The following is a 14577-nucleotide window of genomic DNA, read 5'->3' on the forward strand; positions in this document are numbered from 1 at the left end:
ATATTAGTGACTTTGCTGATTTGGTGCTCAGTGCGAGTCTTTTAACTAGGGTGCAAGCGCGCCTTTGCGCAAGTTCTGGAGAAATTAAAGAACTATAGCTTCACATTGATTGCTGCCGCCCGTCGACGTTCTCATTATACAGTTGACTCGTGCTAACTGAAAATCGAAAGAAGAATAGAATTGGAGTTAACTTAAACAAAGCTCCAACTTTTCGATGGCGTGCGATGTCTTCAATGACGATTTTCGCACTGCACGGCTGTGCTTTAGAGCCAGAAGTTGAAACAGGGCATTCAGCTCATTCGAGCAGGGTGGTGTGCAGGGGTGAATGATAAAGGGAAAGGCACGCTCAAATTTTAGGGGAAAACCTCTCTAGTGATCAGTTTGTTAAGCTTTCAGCAATTTTACATTATGTGGGAAAAGTGGCCAAAATAATATGATGCCTAATGCCGATATTTGTTAATGAAAAATAAGTATCTCGACTCCCATGTCAAACTTACGAATTTTAAGTGCTCAAATACTGAACAGCTGTTTTCTCTAAACGTAGGCAACCCTGCACATCCACATAGCTTAGATAGTCAGAACATTGCCCCGTATGATATTCAGGCTACTTCGGACGCCCCACGGAAATTTTGATGCGTTCTTGGCGACTGAATCATGTCTGTGGTCGTGGCATGGAGGTCGTCGCACGTAGGTCTATATGTGCGGTTAGACTACACAAGCCGAGAACAAATGACATGCTTTATATGATAGGTGCTTGCCAAGTCCTAAAGTTCAGTGTGGGATCAAACGGCCGCTATACTATCAGTCGAAGTAGATGATTAAATAAGGCTGAGTACACCTTATAGTATATTTCGTAGGCTGCTTGCCACCGGTATGAAAAAAATGTTGCCAGAGATCTATGTATAGCACAACACCAAGCGGGTTATCGCTCCTGCTAAGCATTCGAAAGTCATGTTGCTGAACCATAGAGTTCTTCAAGACTATATGAAATAAATAAGGACGAATACTAACACTAACATCTCGTGCAACTGTGATGTATAATACCCTGCTTTGAGTCTAGATGTAGAAAATTCATTTGTGTTTTTTTTTTTCATGCCTACTGGTATTCATAAGAGATAGCACAACTGTATTTCATGGTATAACTGAAAGCTTCTTTACTATCTTGGAGCATCGCATCCTACAGAGGTATAAGCATATCCGCGCGACCCTGCGGATCACCTTTTTGTTTTAGCGCGTCCCCTTGGATGTGTCTGCGAGTCCTAAAGAAAACCAAGGCTATGGTTTCATGCGAAGAATAACGTGCACAGCGAAAGCGCGCCTGTAAGCCCCAGGTTTCCAAACACATTTTTCCTCAGAAAGATGCCAAGCATGTGAGAAATATCCCTGAAATAACGCTCGTGCGAATGCTCTAAAATATTAGCTCGATCTCGTGTCTTGAAAGCGCTGTGAAACATTTTAGCAAAATCGTAATCACCATGTGCTTTTCTCTCTAACAAAACACGCAAACAGGCGGGCCACACCGGCCCGCCTGTTTGCGTGTTTGCTGCAAATAAAGACGATAGAGGCGAGGCCAAGGAGCTCACGAGGCCGTCATCAAACAAAGACCGTCTGGAAACACAATGATTGTTGTGCATGATATGTGGGTGGAGAAGAATCAGAAAATAAATTTAGTTATATAGGAAGAATATCAGTTTTATGGCATGAAGAACGCACGGAACACCTCTCACAAATACATTTCCCGTCTGCGATGCGTAGGAAGCCTTGATTTGTGAATGCAAACTCTGGTCAGCGTTCGTCTTTATCCTCCCGAACACCAGGCAGATCCCTTGTGGTAGGAGACAGGTTTCATCCGTCCGTTATAAAGATTTCAGGCTTCCTAAAGTGTTTGCTTTAAGTTCATCTAAACTGGAGCGTGTGTTTTCTACTGCATGATTTTATCAGGCTTCCTTTGTTCTTGAAATCAAACGTTTTACAGAAAACTGTCTGGTCAGGCGAAAGCATGATTGAAAGATCGGGTCAATGACCAAGTGTAAACACGATTGCCTCTGTGTCTTAGGCCGGCAGCACGTTCAATGCTTCCCGCATCATTTTAGTAATGTGGCATTTTCCATCAACATAACTGCAGAAAAAGAAATCATTCACTGCATCCCGTTCTTGGACACCCTTATTCAGCACTCAGCTCAAGTCAGCCCCCTTCTTGTTCAGAGGAAATCAATCACCTCCGGAGTATACCAGAGCTTCCACTGTGGATCACCCAATAACTCACAAGTTTTCAGTCGTGACATGACTGATTAACCGAACAAGGCGGACACGCTCCAATGCGGCAGACGTTAAGGAAGAGATGAGGACTATTGAAAATGACCTAAAGAAAACACGCATGTCTCAGAGGTTTTATCCGCAAGACGGGCCCAGAAAGCAAAAGACAGGCAGCTATTTCCAATGAACGGGGACAGTACCACGGCGCCCCGTAACTCAAGGCTTGCTGCTATCCCCTACGTTCCAAGCCCCAGTGAGGCATTCACTGGTATCTTCAGCAAATGTGGAATACACATTGCGCATGCGCCGACAATCCAGTGTCAAGCCACTTTTGTGAACGTGAAGGACTCTCTGCTTTGAACAAAATTTTTGAGTATTGTGTATGAGATAACGTGTGTCTAGTACGATTGCGTGTGTATAGGTGAGTCAAATAAGCCATGGAAAAAGTTGTAATAGCATCAGAGCAACGCGAAGAAAGGAAGAGTTCAATCAACGCGCTTGTTGAGCACGTGCAGAAGACTGAACACAAGACAAATTGAGCAGTGGCTGAGATTGCGTACATCAAGCGAAATTGACCCACAAGACTTGACCTGGAATCACTCGTAATTTAGTCTACACCCATTTACCCTCAAAAGAACGAGGTGATCTTAAAAGCATATATACTAAATAATTTGGGCACATACTAAGGCGTATGTGACAAGTCGAAACAGACGCCATTGTGAAACAGGCACCAGTGTGAACAAGAGTTTCACAGAGATGGCGAAACGTGAGAAAAGGTTCTTGGAGGCCCTTATTTAGCACTCAGCTAGAGTCAGGCTTTCTTGTTTACAGCAAGGGCAGTACTTAAGCTTTCGCTTGCTGTACTGCTTTAAAATGCCACCGATTTTATTATCATACCTATTAATTTGTTTATTTCACAAGCCTGTGTCGGGGAAACATAGGAACATTCAATATGCCAACATCTCGAAAACATACGCGTATATTTAAACTTACATTCATAAACGGAACGAAGGAAGCGAGACCATTTACTCTGCTGCGGCTGCAAGCAGCCGGTAATCTTCACCATATTTTTGCAATAGGTAGACTGAAGCCATGCGTGTAGGCTGTGAATCTCCCGGTCGTTACTAACTCGCTCCAACCGTACCGATATCTGCGCAAATAAGACATTAAACAAACAAACAAACAAACAAACAAACAAACAAACAAACAAAATGCATTTTGCACTAAAGTTCATTTTCTCTCATACTATCAAAACAGACGCCGTTATCTGTGTCATAGCGCAGTATTTACCAGTAATAATGAACTACACACAAGAATGAGTTTACCGAAATTGCAGTTCAAGTTATAAATAAGAAGGGTTTCTCATTTGCACATGGTATATTTAGGCAACAATGCTCGATAGCAAAACCTCAGCAAACGCTAGGTAATCATCGGCACCACAGACACAGAGCATGCTAATAATGTAAAACACAGTGATTTATTTCCACGAAGTTTATGCGCTCCAGAGCTCTTGACGCAGCATTTTTAATGCTGGCACGCCAATCTATTGAGCTAGATGCATTTGGAAGCTGATATAAGCATGCTTCCATAACAGACGTAAACGCCGCTGTTGTGGCGATTTGAGGGAACGTAGTTGACAAAAATGCTGGACAGGTTAGTGAAAGAATCGGGAGGCAGAGGAGTTAGTACCTTTATTATCAGCACACTAAAGAGGAAGGACGGTGAAATACATCCTAAGAGAGAGAGAGGGGAAAGGCAGGGAGGTTAACCAGAAGCGAGTTTCCGGTTTGCTACCCTACACTGGGGGGAAGGGGGGTATAGGGGTTGGAAAGAGTGCAAAGAGAGAGAGAGCGAAAGAAAGAATTGTGCAACATCGATGCGACTCAATATCGCATCAGAGGGCCGTGCAAGCTAGCGCTCCTGCGCTTCCTGAAATCGACTGGCCTGTCTGAACGTCTGGGATCGGAACACCTTTTCTGTTACCTATACATCCTAAGTGTGCTGTTTTAGGTCAATGAAGGGCAAGAAACTGCCGCATCCATGCTGGGATGAGAGAGAGGATTATGTGAATAACACTAAAAGTACCCAGATAATGGTGAGAGGTCGTACACAGAATTGCCGTAGTACACGGGTTAAATACAAGACAAATACGTTGTCGTAGGAAACGGTACAATAAGGCTTCCCACGCATGGGTGGTACTTATTATGACATGCTTGCACCTTTATGCGCAAGTACACGACTATAAAGCAATGGTCGGCAGAATGAATGCATACAGACTTACACTCACTCACCAATATTTCCTTCAGGACATGCACTTCACTCGCACTGGCACTCATGTCCACTCGCAGTTATCGGCTCTCAATCACGTTCCTGCTCATATTTCAGTCACCGACACTCACTCGCTTTCATACTCGTGTCCACCTACGCTCACCGATACTCAGTCACGTTCGTACCCACACTTACAGACCCTGGCTGGTATTCAGCTCTCGTTCAGATCACGCCAACGCACGCTCACCTGCATTCACTGACGATCATATTCACGTCCACTCATATTGGCAGGTGCTCAGTCGCGTTCACACTCACGTCCATCACCTCACGCACACCAACAGTCACTCACTTTCATCTTCACGTCGTCTCGCACCCTCGTCGACAGTCAACTCACGTCAACACCCACGTGCACTCACGCTCATCGGCACTTCCTTTCGTACTCGCTAACGCTCCCGCCCTCATACTCAAGACTGCGAAATGAGAGCGAGTAGTGCCATGAGTGAGTATGCCGACCTACGCTATAGAGGCGTTCTACCCAGAACAGGGAAGAGAGTGAGGGGGAAGGCGTCTCTGCTACGCACTTTGTACCATGCCATAAGCTCGTTTCAATGGAGACAATGAGAGCATCTCTGAATTTCAAACCTTGGTCCAAGGCAGCAAGGTCAGTTGCTTGTGTGTGGTTAAGCATGCACCTGGTTTACGAACACCAAGCCCGTCCGCCATTGTTTAGAACGACTGAGAGACAAAGGCCTGCATTAGCCCGACCTTCCGGCAAACTATAGATTCAAGAGTGTCAAGTTTCCTAGAGGCCAGCATTGTTACGCGTGTAAGGAACGAGCATTCTTACAATGGGAATATGATATTCTTCTCATGGTGACATTATATAGCGCACCGCTTTGTCCAAGTTAAACAGCAGTAGCCCATAGCTATCGCTTCTAACGTAACACCGCAGAATTGTGTCCCAGGAAGTTGCTCATCCCACATAGGCAACGTAACGACAAAAATTGGGAGGGTGAGAGAGAACATAAACGAAAAAATGTTCGGCGGTTAACAGCAAGAACGTCCGCTCGGCAAACCTACGGAAGGAGTGGATAAAAGGGAGCGCGGAGTGCGTAACAGATTACATATAAAATCAATCAATGAATCAGCCAATTAATCTTTAATTTTCATCTATACGTACACACAAATACACAAAGAGGGTCATGTGAACAAAAGCTGCCTGAACTGCTCGACAAGTTCGGAGCCCTTTAAATACATCGGAACGGAGAAGGGTTCTCTAAACAAGCACGTCCTTATAAGGTCAAAGGCGATCACAGAGGCCAGTTGATGGCAAACGACGCAAATGGCTGGTCGCTACTTTTTGTCCTCATCGCAACGGCTGATAATTCTGCGTGCGTTGTTTGTGGCTAAGAAGATTCTAGCTAGATGCGAAATTTCTTCCACTGGCACTTTCATAAAGCGACTTGTTTACCACGACACTTCATGCATATCGCTACAAGTAAACGTGCGAGACACATAAAGAAAAATTTATAACTTCACGATGTGATAACTGCATTTATCGCCGCCATTGCCTCATCATCGTTTCCCAGTGGTCCAATATTTGTCCCGCTGCAACCCATAACAATATTTTCAAGCCGGCAAAATGTCAGCTGGTTCACAGTATGATCTTTACCGTGAAAACACCTGGTTGAAGTTGCCTCAGATATTTATTATTCAACCGCGGAATGAGATTGACAGAGACAGAGAGAAAAAATTCACAGGGTCTCTTATATGTTATCCCTAAGACGACTTGAAGGCGAAAGCCCAAGTGCCGACGCTATAAAGACGGACACAGATGTACACATCTTCCTTAATTCACTTAGCTACAGCGCTTAGCCATCAGTCTTAATTCGCTTACTCCTCCTAATTCGCTTACTCATACTCCTAATTCGCTTACTCATACTCTTAATTCGTAGACTCATACTCTCTATCCAATTAGTATAATTCGCTTAGTCATCCACTTATTCGCTTAGTCATGCCTCTTAATTCGATTAGTCATCCACTCCATTCGCTTTATCATCCATGTCAATTCTCTTTATCATCCATCTTGTTTGCTTACGGGGTATGAACCATTGATGATGATAGCTTTTGTACCTTTCGTGTCGTCGACGCAGTTTCTCTCAAGGAATTTGAAGATCGACTGAACGATGAGACATATAAGGCTGTCACCTAAAAAATTCACGCAGAAACTCCACTGGAGTTGTCTGAATATGCGTAAGCATTGTGCCACTTGCTCATCTCCACACAGCTCGGTGTCATTATCAATCTCATCAAACTTGATCTGACCAGCATAAACACTTATCAAGTTTTATCGGTCGTTATCAATCTTATCGGTCCTAATTAAACGGCGAAAGTGGATGTCCAGAGAAGCTGTTGCAAAACCACCACTACAACTGTTGAGGGGGGTATGCAATGCTTTATTGATGGTTCGGATGCATGTTTTGAGCTTGTTCTTTATTGAAACGCATACTGTTTTGTGTGTTGTGTGGGTGATTTCAATGTATGTATGCACTGTTCGCTTCACTTGGCTGAACGCTTGTAGCCTGAGCCTTACGGGGGTTTGAGCCATTGCATTCGTCTTATGTGACGGACGAGTTTCTCGTTGGGTAGGCATGGAAATGCTTACGCATTTAAAACAAGTAAAGGCGGAGAGTTTAACCGGATAGGCGACCGCCCCATTGGCTGCCCTGCACGGAGGAAAGGGTGAAAGTGGATACATAACAAGATCTATGACCTGTACAGAGACACTAAAAACATTTTTGAAGTATAATATCAAGCACTTGCCCGAGTTAAACGGAGTACTTTTCGACGTTACTACGTTTTAAAACGGATATAGTTTTATCCACTCACACACTGAGCTGTCCTTGGGCGAATGTCATTAAAGCGCGGACAACTGCCAAACATATGACCGCTTCCTTTCTCAAAAGACTGTTCTTTCACCTGAACCGCTTCTTCACACTTTCTCCTAACAAATGAACCCGGACCTGGCGTCTTTTCGGTAACGCGTAATAGGTCCTCTTTGCTAAGAACATATCCGACGAAGCAACCACGCGACAAATGGGATAAACTTGTAGAAGACAGCCAGCTTCTGTCAGCATTCTCAAGTGCACTCCTCTCATACAAAGACAAGCTTTTTTTTTATCTTTAATTGGCCACTTTCCGAGAGGCTGCAGAAACCAACCAGGTGGATGTGTTGCTCGGTTGGTAATACAATGTTATAAATCACTATGAGTAAATATTTATGAAGAACCCACTCCGGTTGCTATCCAAGAATGCTCTTAGCATGCTTTTAGGAGGTGGTTATTTGTGGCACTATGTGTGTTATGGGTGGCACTCCCTTTACCACCGTGCCTTACCCGTACGCGGGAGCCAACCGGTCCTTCGAGCGCCACTTCCTCAAAAACCAGTTCGGAAAACTGTGTAGCGTCTGCGAACACCCTTGGTCCAGAGGAGCAGTGTCTCAACGACAGCGTCTCAAAAGGCTAGCTGCCGCAAGAGAAGAATGCGAGAACACTCCCCATACAACCGGTACCAGCACTGAGTGGTTTTTACAGCTGTGTTAGACTGCAGCATCTTCGGAAACGGCCCACGAAAAACAGTTAAACAGTCACAATAAATCGCAATTTGTTCTCAAAGAATGGTAAATGCGCTAAAAACAGACAAAATGAATGGAGACAGGTAAAAATAGCTATAAATCATTTGTGGGAAAGTTACTCACGGGTCGTCTTCACTAAAATCGGCCTTATGAAGGCTGGTATCGATAAGCGAAATATCCAAGTGCGCAAGTACAAGCCCGAACATTTTTCTGGCTACGAGAAGGCAAATACATAGGACCAAAATATCTACCTGTACCTAAGTCTGAGGCTGTGTTGTCTAGCGTCTTAATCAAACAGAGAAGAAAACATTTCCAGCCTTGTGTTAGCAGCAGAAAGAGAGAAATGGGGTGGGAAAGGCGGGGAGGTTAACCGAAAGACAAGCGTCTGGTTTGCTGCCCTACACTGCTGCATGATCTGACTAAGTATGCTTGGGGCTCCACCGTCACACAGGAGAGCCCCTAGCTAGCCCTCACCATGTTCCTCAACAACGTATAGAGGGCGGACAAAACAGCTAGTGGAAACACTAACCCTAAAAGCACCAGAGAATGTCCCTCGAGCGGTTGAAGCCATGCGTAACTTACGCGGCCCTCCGAAAAACAAAGGCGTGCTTGAACGAATATTGATCGCTATAGTGTATTCGAGCGACTCCGGGTTTTGTATTAAAACGCGGTTACAAAAGCACGCAAGAAGGCCACACAAGACTTGCAGGTTCAGTGTCTCTGCATACGACGCCGGCTTGCAAGCCGTGTACAAACTCAATTAGCGAAACAGGGATGCATGCGAAAGTTGCCAACTTTTTCTCTTGGCCAGAGAATAACTGGATGGCCGGCCTGTTTACTCCTTTCCTAAACAATCATGGGCGTCCTGTTGCGCAGCAAATGATATCCATACACGGCCGCCTCCACTCAGGCTAATTACCTGCTGCCGCTTTTGTTAGGCGGCAGCTAATTGCTAGGAAATTAATCCTCACCTTTAACTTTAGTATTGTTGGTATCGCCGCTGCTTATGCATTTCAGGTAAACTCATCATATTAAAAGGGAACCTGAACAAAAGAATACCTTTATACCGTGCTCACCAGTTTCTTTTATTATGCGCATCCGTGACTCTAATATGATATAAAGTCAACTTGATGTGTCCCCAAACAGGGGGATATAGCTGAAAAAAGTCTCAGTTCTGCCCTAAAGGCGAAGCATCGATTTTGATAGCAAATTAGTAGACAGCTACGAAGTAACGATATTAGTTTTATCGGCCGTATAGACTTGCAAACATTAGCTTGCTAGATAAATTAACAAGCACGGTGTCATGCGCGCACAGGTAAACATGACCACATCTCACTCGACGACCACGGAAACTCGCTGTCAAAACGCTGCAGTCATGAAGTGCGGCAGCAGCAGCAAGCGAATTGACATTCGTGCTGTCTCTCCCTTCAACGCGAACTAAACGTCGAAAGTACGGCGCATACGAAGCTACCGGCACTGAGCGTACTTTGTCACTTTGTCCACGGCGCAGATCGCTACTGAGAGACCTCCTTCTCATTTGTGAGGTTAGGATGGAAAACTGGGCGTGCTGGTTTAGCATATTCTGAGGCGCAAGGCCCGTAGACGACGTACACGCATGAGAGAGATACACACATACAAAGCACCTTATGTGTATATCTCTCTCATGTGTGTCGTCGTCTACGGGCCTTGCACGTGAGAACCATTTGAGAGAATCCGCAAGTGTAAATGCTGTCGTAGGATGACTCGGATTATTGGGCAGGCCTACAGTAATAGACGTAGCGTTGGCCAAGAACCGCGGATTGGGGTGCGGCAGGTGACCAGGTGGTGACGGTGAGAATTGTGCATCCCCATGGTCCACCAGTGTGAGTGTGCCTGCAGGCTACCTTTGTTAACGTGTGTAAAGTCTTGTAAGCCAGTCATCTGTCGTCCACCTCGCGTGTGAAAAAATACTTAGCACCGGAAACGCGAGTACATGCAACGGCAACAAGCAGCACACTACAGAAGTTCCTGGTATTGCGAAATAAACATAGAATCGGGTGCCCCAAAGTGGAAGCACGAAAAGAACTTGGCAGGGAAACCTTAGATTCGGATCTTAAGGTGAGAATCCACGCAAGTGCCGAAGCCCACCGACATTCTGAAGCGGCCGTCGAACGTGCACAAGCCGTACCTAGCTGGAAACTTGAGTGGCTGCCTCCTAGCGAGTGAAAAACCGAAACGACATAAGTAGTGTACATATGCAAAGAGACAATTTTTGCTTAAGTCAAAGAAGGCTTTCATTTATTTTATTTCTATTTATTATTATTGCGATAGCAATTCTATGGACACTCAAAAGCAGATTTCTGCCGTCGGCGTCGCCGTCGTCGTCGCCGTCGCCGTTGCCGTGAGGTTCCGTATGACGTCAATGGAGATGAAATTGTCGCCGCGCGCCGAACGCTGTATGTGCGAGTGAAAGAGAGCGAGGGGCGCGCGCTTTCACGGGGAGTGAACGCACGGCGGAGAACAAACTCGCGTTCTGCGCCGTGCTCCCTTAAGGGCTGCAGAAGTAGGCGTCTCTTTCCTCCTTTACAATCACCATATATGTAGAGCAAACGCGCCTTCTTCCAACGCGCGAAAGGCCGTGGGGGAGGGGGTGGGAAGGGAGGCGACGTTTAGCTGCGGCACCAAGTGCCTATTTATATCAGAGGCTCCGGCAACAGTCACCAACGCCGCACGCATTTTTATTTAGAACACACTGCCAATCCCATAAGGGATTATTGCAAGGGGCACAAGGTCAAACAATAAACATAATGAAGTCATAGTAAAAATTTTAAAAATACCAAATACAAATGCAGAATCTGAATAACATAATAAGTACAGAGAAATTATAGTAAAATTTAAATACCAAATACAAATGCAGAATCTGAATAACATAATAAGTACGAGAAGAAAGGGAACCGAGGGGCCCGATTTTTATTAAGCATATCATAAGAAGCCAACAAACATAATAAGTAGCAACATAGAAGTGAGAAATATAAAGATGGGTAATATCTTTACATTCTAGCAGTATTTACAAAAACATTGCAAAGAAGGTTAGCAATTCAGTGCAGTATCAAGTGAAGAAGGTGCGCAACAGTTAAATTTCATAATTGGGAACCCAGTAAGTAATTTTGAAGAAGCGAATGAAAATATGTAAGTGACAAACTATTGGTGATAGTGGACGGAAAACATTCTACTGCCTTATGGCTAGCGGGAAAAAAAGAGTATTTAAAACAGTCAGTTTGAAAATGATATTCCTGTAGGATGTACAAATGCTCAAGTCGTGTTATTTTAGTGTTTGCGATGGTAACGTACTTGGAACTGTTAACATTTAACTTGCTATGCATTAAATGGTGCAGTAATTTCGACCGTTGGAGTGTGGCTCGGTTTTGGATTGTGAGTATTCCGGCAGTCTTTAGTAGAGCACTTGGAGGAATCTGTAAGTCGATATTTATTGAAGGTGAATCGAACTGCTTTTCTCTGTACTCACTCTAGCATGTTAATTAATTTGTTAGTCGGCGGAAACCAAGTAGTGACTGCGTATCTAGGGTTGATCTGACCAGTGCATTACAAGCTACTAATTTAGTTTCACGGGAAGCTTGACGCAAGCGCCCCTTAAGAAAAAAAAAGTACACTTAGGGCCGTTGAAGTAATATTATAATTAACACGGGAGACCCACATAAGGTCAGACGTTAGTGCTAGACCTAGATACTTGTGTTCTGTGACTGCTGTTATGGGGTCATCGTTTAGGGTGCTTATGGTGTTTATTCTCAAAAGAACAGATTTCTTAACATTAAGAGTCATTTGCCTACTTTCTACGCCACGCAGTGACTAATTTCAGTGCGTTGTTTCGGATTAAGTGGTCGTCTGGGAAGTGATTTCTTTATACATTATACAATTTTCAGCGAAGAGTTTTATGTTGACGTGAATGTCAGTGGGCAAGTCGTTAATATAAACTAAATATAGTGCAGGTGCTAGTACGCTGCCTTGGGGCACACCAGAGGTAACCTGAGTTAGTTTCGAACATGTACGGTTAATCTGCACAAATTGTGTCCGGTTAGTTAAGTAGTCAATTATACATTCGCTAATAGGCCCCTTCCCGAAAGTGTGCTCAAATTTTAACATTAGTTTCTGAAGTGTAACGCGATTGGATGCTTTTGAAAAATCGAGGAAGATAAGGTCTGTTTGGTTTTGGTAGTCCATGCCACTGGGGATATGTTGTAATAATTCGACTATTTGAGTGACTGTGGATGAATCTTAACGAAAACCATGCTGAACCAGAGTTAAAATGCGGTTATGTTCGAGGTAAGTGTTTATTTGTTTAAGGATGATGTGCTCAACTAGTTTACACACGGTGCTTGTGAGAGAGATTGGCAGAAAGTTAGAGGGCTCATTTTTATTTCCTGACTTGAGTACTAGGATAACTTTAGCGGTCTTCCATTCATTTGGTAAAGTGCATGTAGATAAATATTTCTCATAGATAAGGGTTAAATAGTGAGATATTAGCTCAGCATACCTTTTAAGAAAAGAATTTAGGAATTTTGTCTGGTCCTGGGCTTTTCTTATTGTCTAAATAAGAAACTGTCAGACACAATAATATTGTGTCCGATAGCACTGCATTAAACAAAGTAGATCAAATTCTGAAAAATATAATATCTCGTTTATTTCACGGCGGACAAAGGAAGAAAGCAAATTGCCACTGGTCGCCATATAACTCTCTGGATAAGGCTGCCGACAGCTGAATGCCAGCCAGCAACGCGTGCCAGCAAAGTCCAAAAGGCGAATTGGTTTTGCCACGAGCACCAACAAGCATTGACGGTATGCTCCATACCGAGATACAGCGCAACGGAGCAATTTCCTCACCACCGGAGCCTTCCCCCCCCCCCCCCCCCTTTTTTTTTTTTTTGTACCAGATCGTGTTTTCATTTTTCTTTTTCTGTTCCTTTTCTTTTTTTTCGGCTTTCTGAATATACTCGGTTCACTTTAAAGGCTCTGTGGAGAGGAGTAAAACTTTGAGAATGTTATGTGGGGCGAGCACTAGGGATCTAAAAATTAAAACCCTGCACCTGTCTAAGTGAACCCGCGCCGTATCGTTTCAGGCCACCTGAGACAAGACAGTTCTGCTAGCCCAGTGTTCTATCTTCGTCTGTACGAAAGATCTTAGCGCGTGAGAGGGTTTAGTAGTTCCTAAACCCTTTCTTTCGCATCGTACGGATACACTTCCTTAAATTAACTATATAAAAATAAAGGTGCCGGCGTGCAGATTTGGGAACGTTTTGGCTTGTTGATTTGGCATCACGACAAACCGTAGTACAAAGACACACAGACGGACAGTAAAAGGGACGACAGACGACTGCTGGCTGCCAACGAACGTCTGTTTACCGCGACCGGTATTTATACTGCAACTTATAACCATCACAATGTACAATATTACGCATTTGAAGCTAAACATTTCGGCAGAATTACCTGTCTGGTTGGGAAAATTGATTAAGACTTAGAGATTCTAAGTGTTAAACAATAAGAGACGCTGAGTCTTAAACAATATTACGCAGCACTTCTTTTCATATAAATACAAACATTATTTACGGCCATGAGAATTTGGCATGTGTCATAGATATATAAAGCAATGCATAGAGAAAAATGTGTAGCCGACACTACAACAACTTCAACAGAACTGAAATTTGTTATGCACCAAAGCCCACATCAACGCTAACAAGGGGGGCGCGTTAAAAAGTATTTCGCACACTAGGGCGGTTTGTAGGAAGAGGCATCGACGAATCGTGATAACGAACACAATTTTGCCATCAAGCGAGCAGTCAATTGCAAACCCTACAAATGAAAACATTTGTGAAAATTGCAGGGAGAATACTGGCGATTTGAGTTGGTTTCGTCCGGACCAGTCGGGCTATAATGAATCGTCGCATTGAGCCTTGAGACGTAGTCAATGGTGTCTCGCAGAATGCGTGTGGGACAATAAATATAAAAGGATTACGAACCACGAACAATCAAAGAGAAAGGGAATAAAATAGGAAATGCACGGACACTGAGCGTGGGAAGTTACGAACAAATAAACAGAATGAACTCAGATGCGTGCAAGCCTTTTCAGTGGAACTTCTCGCGCACTCACAAAGTCCGGGATGCAGCTCATTGAACACAGGACCAAGGCACATTTATCACGATTAGGCTGACGGGTCTGGAAAAGCGAGTCCCTTGCACGTAATATCCCTCTGGAAGTGGCTGGTTGTAGCATCCACGGAACTTCGCTTGCAGACAAGACGAACGTAAGTTTGGATTGGATATGAACAAGCGTGCACGCCTTATTAGCAACACCTGTATCGAGCGAGCATTCCCTATTCAAAGCGAGCGAAAATAGCGGAGAGCTTAGTGCCATGAATAAAGGGGGC

This window comes from Dermacentor silvarum, chromosome 4 (genome assembly GCF_013339745.2).
Source record: "Dermacentor silvarum isolate Dsil-2018 chromosome 4, BIME_Dsil_1.4, whole genome shotgun sequence".
In the NCBI taxonomy this organism is placed as follows: Eukaryota; Metazoa; Arthropoda; class Arachnida; order Ixodida; family Ixodidae; genus Dermacentor; species Dermacentor silvarum.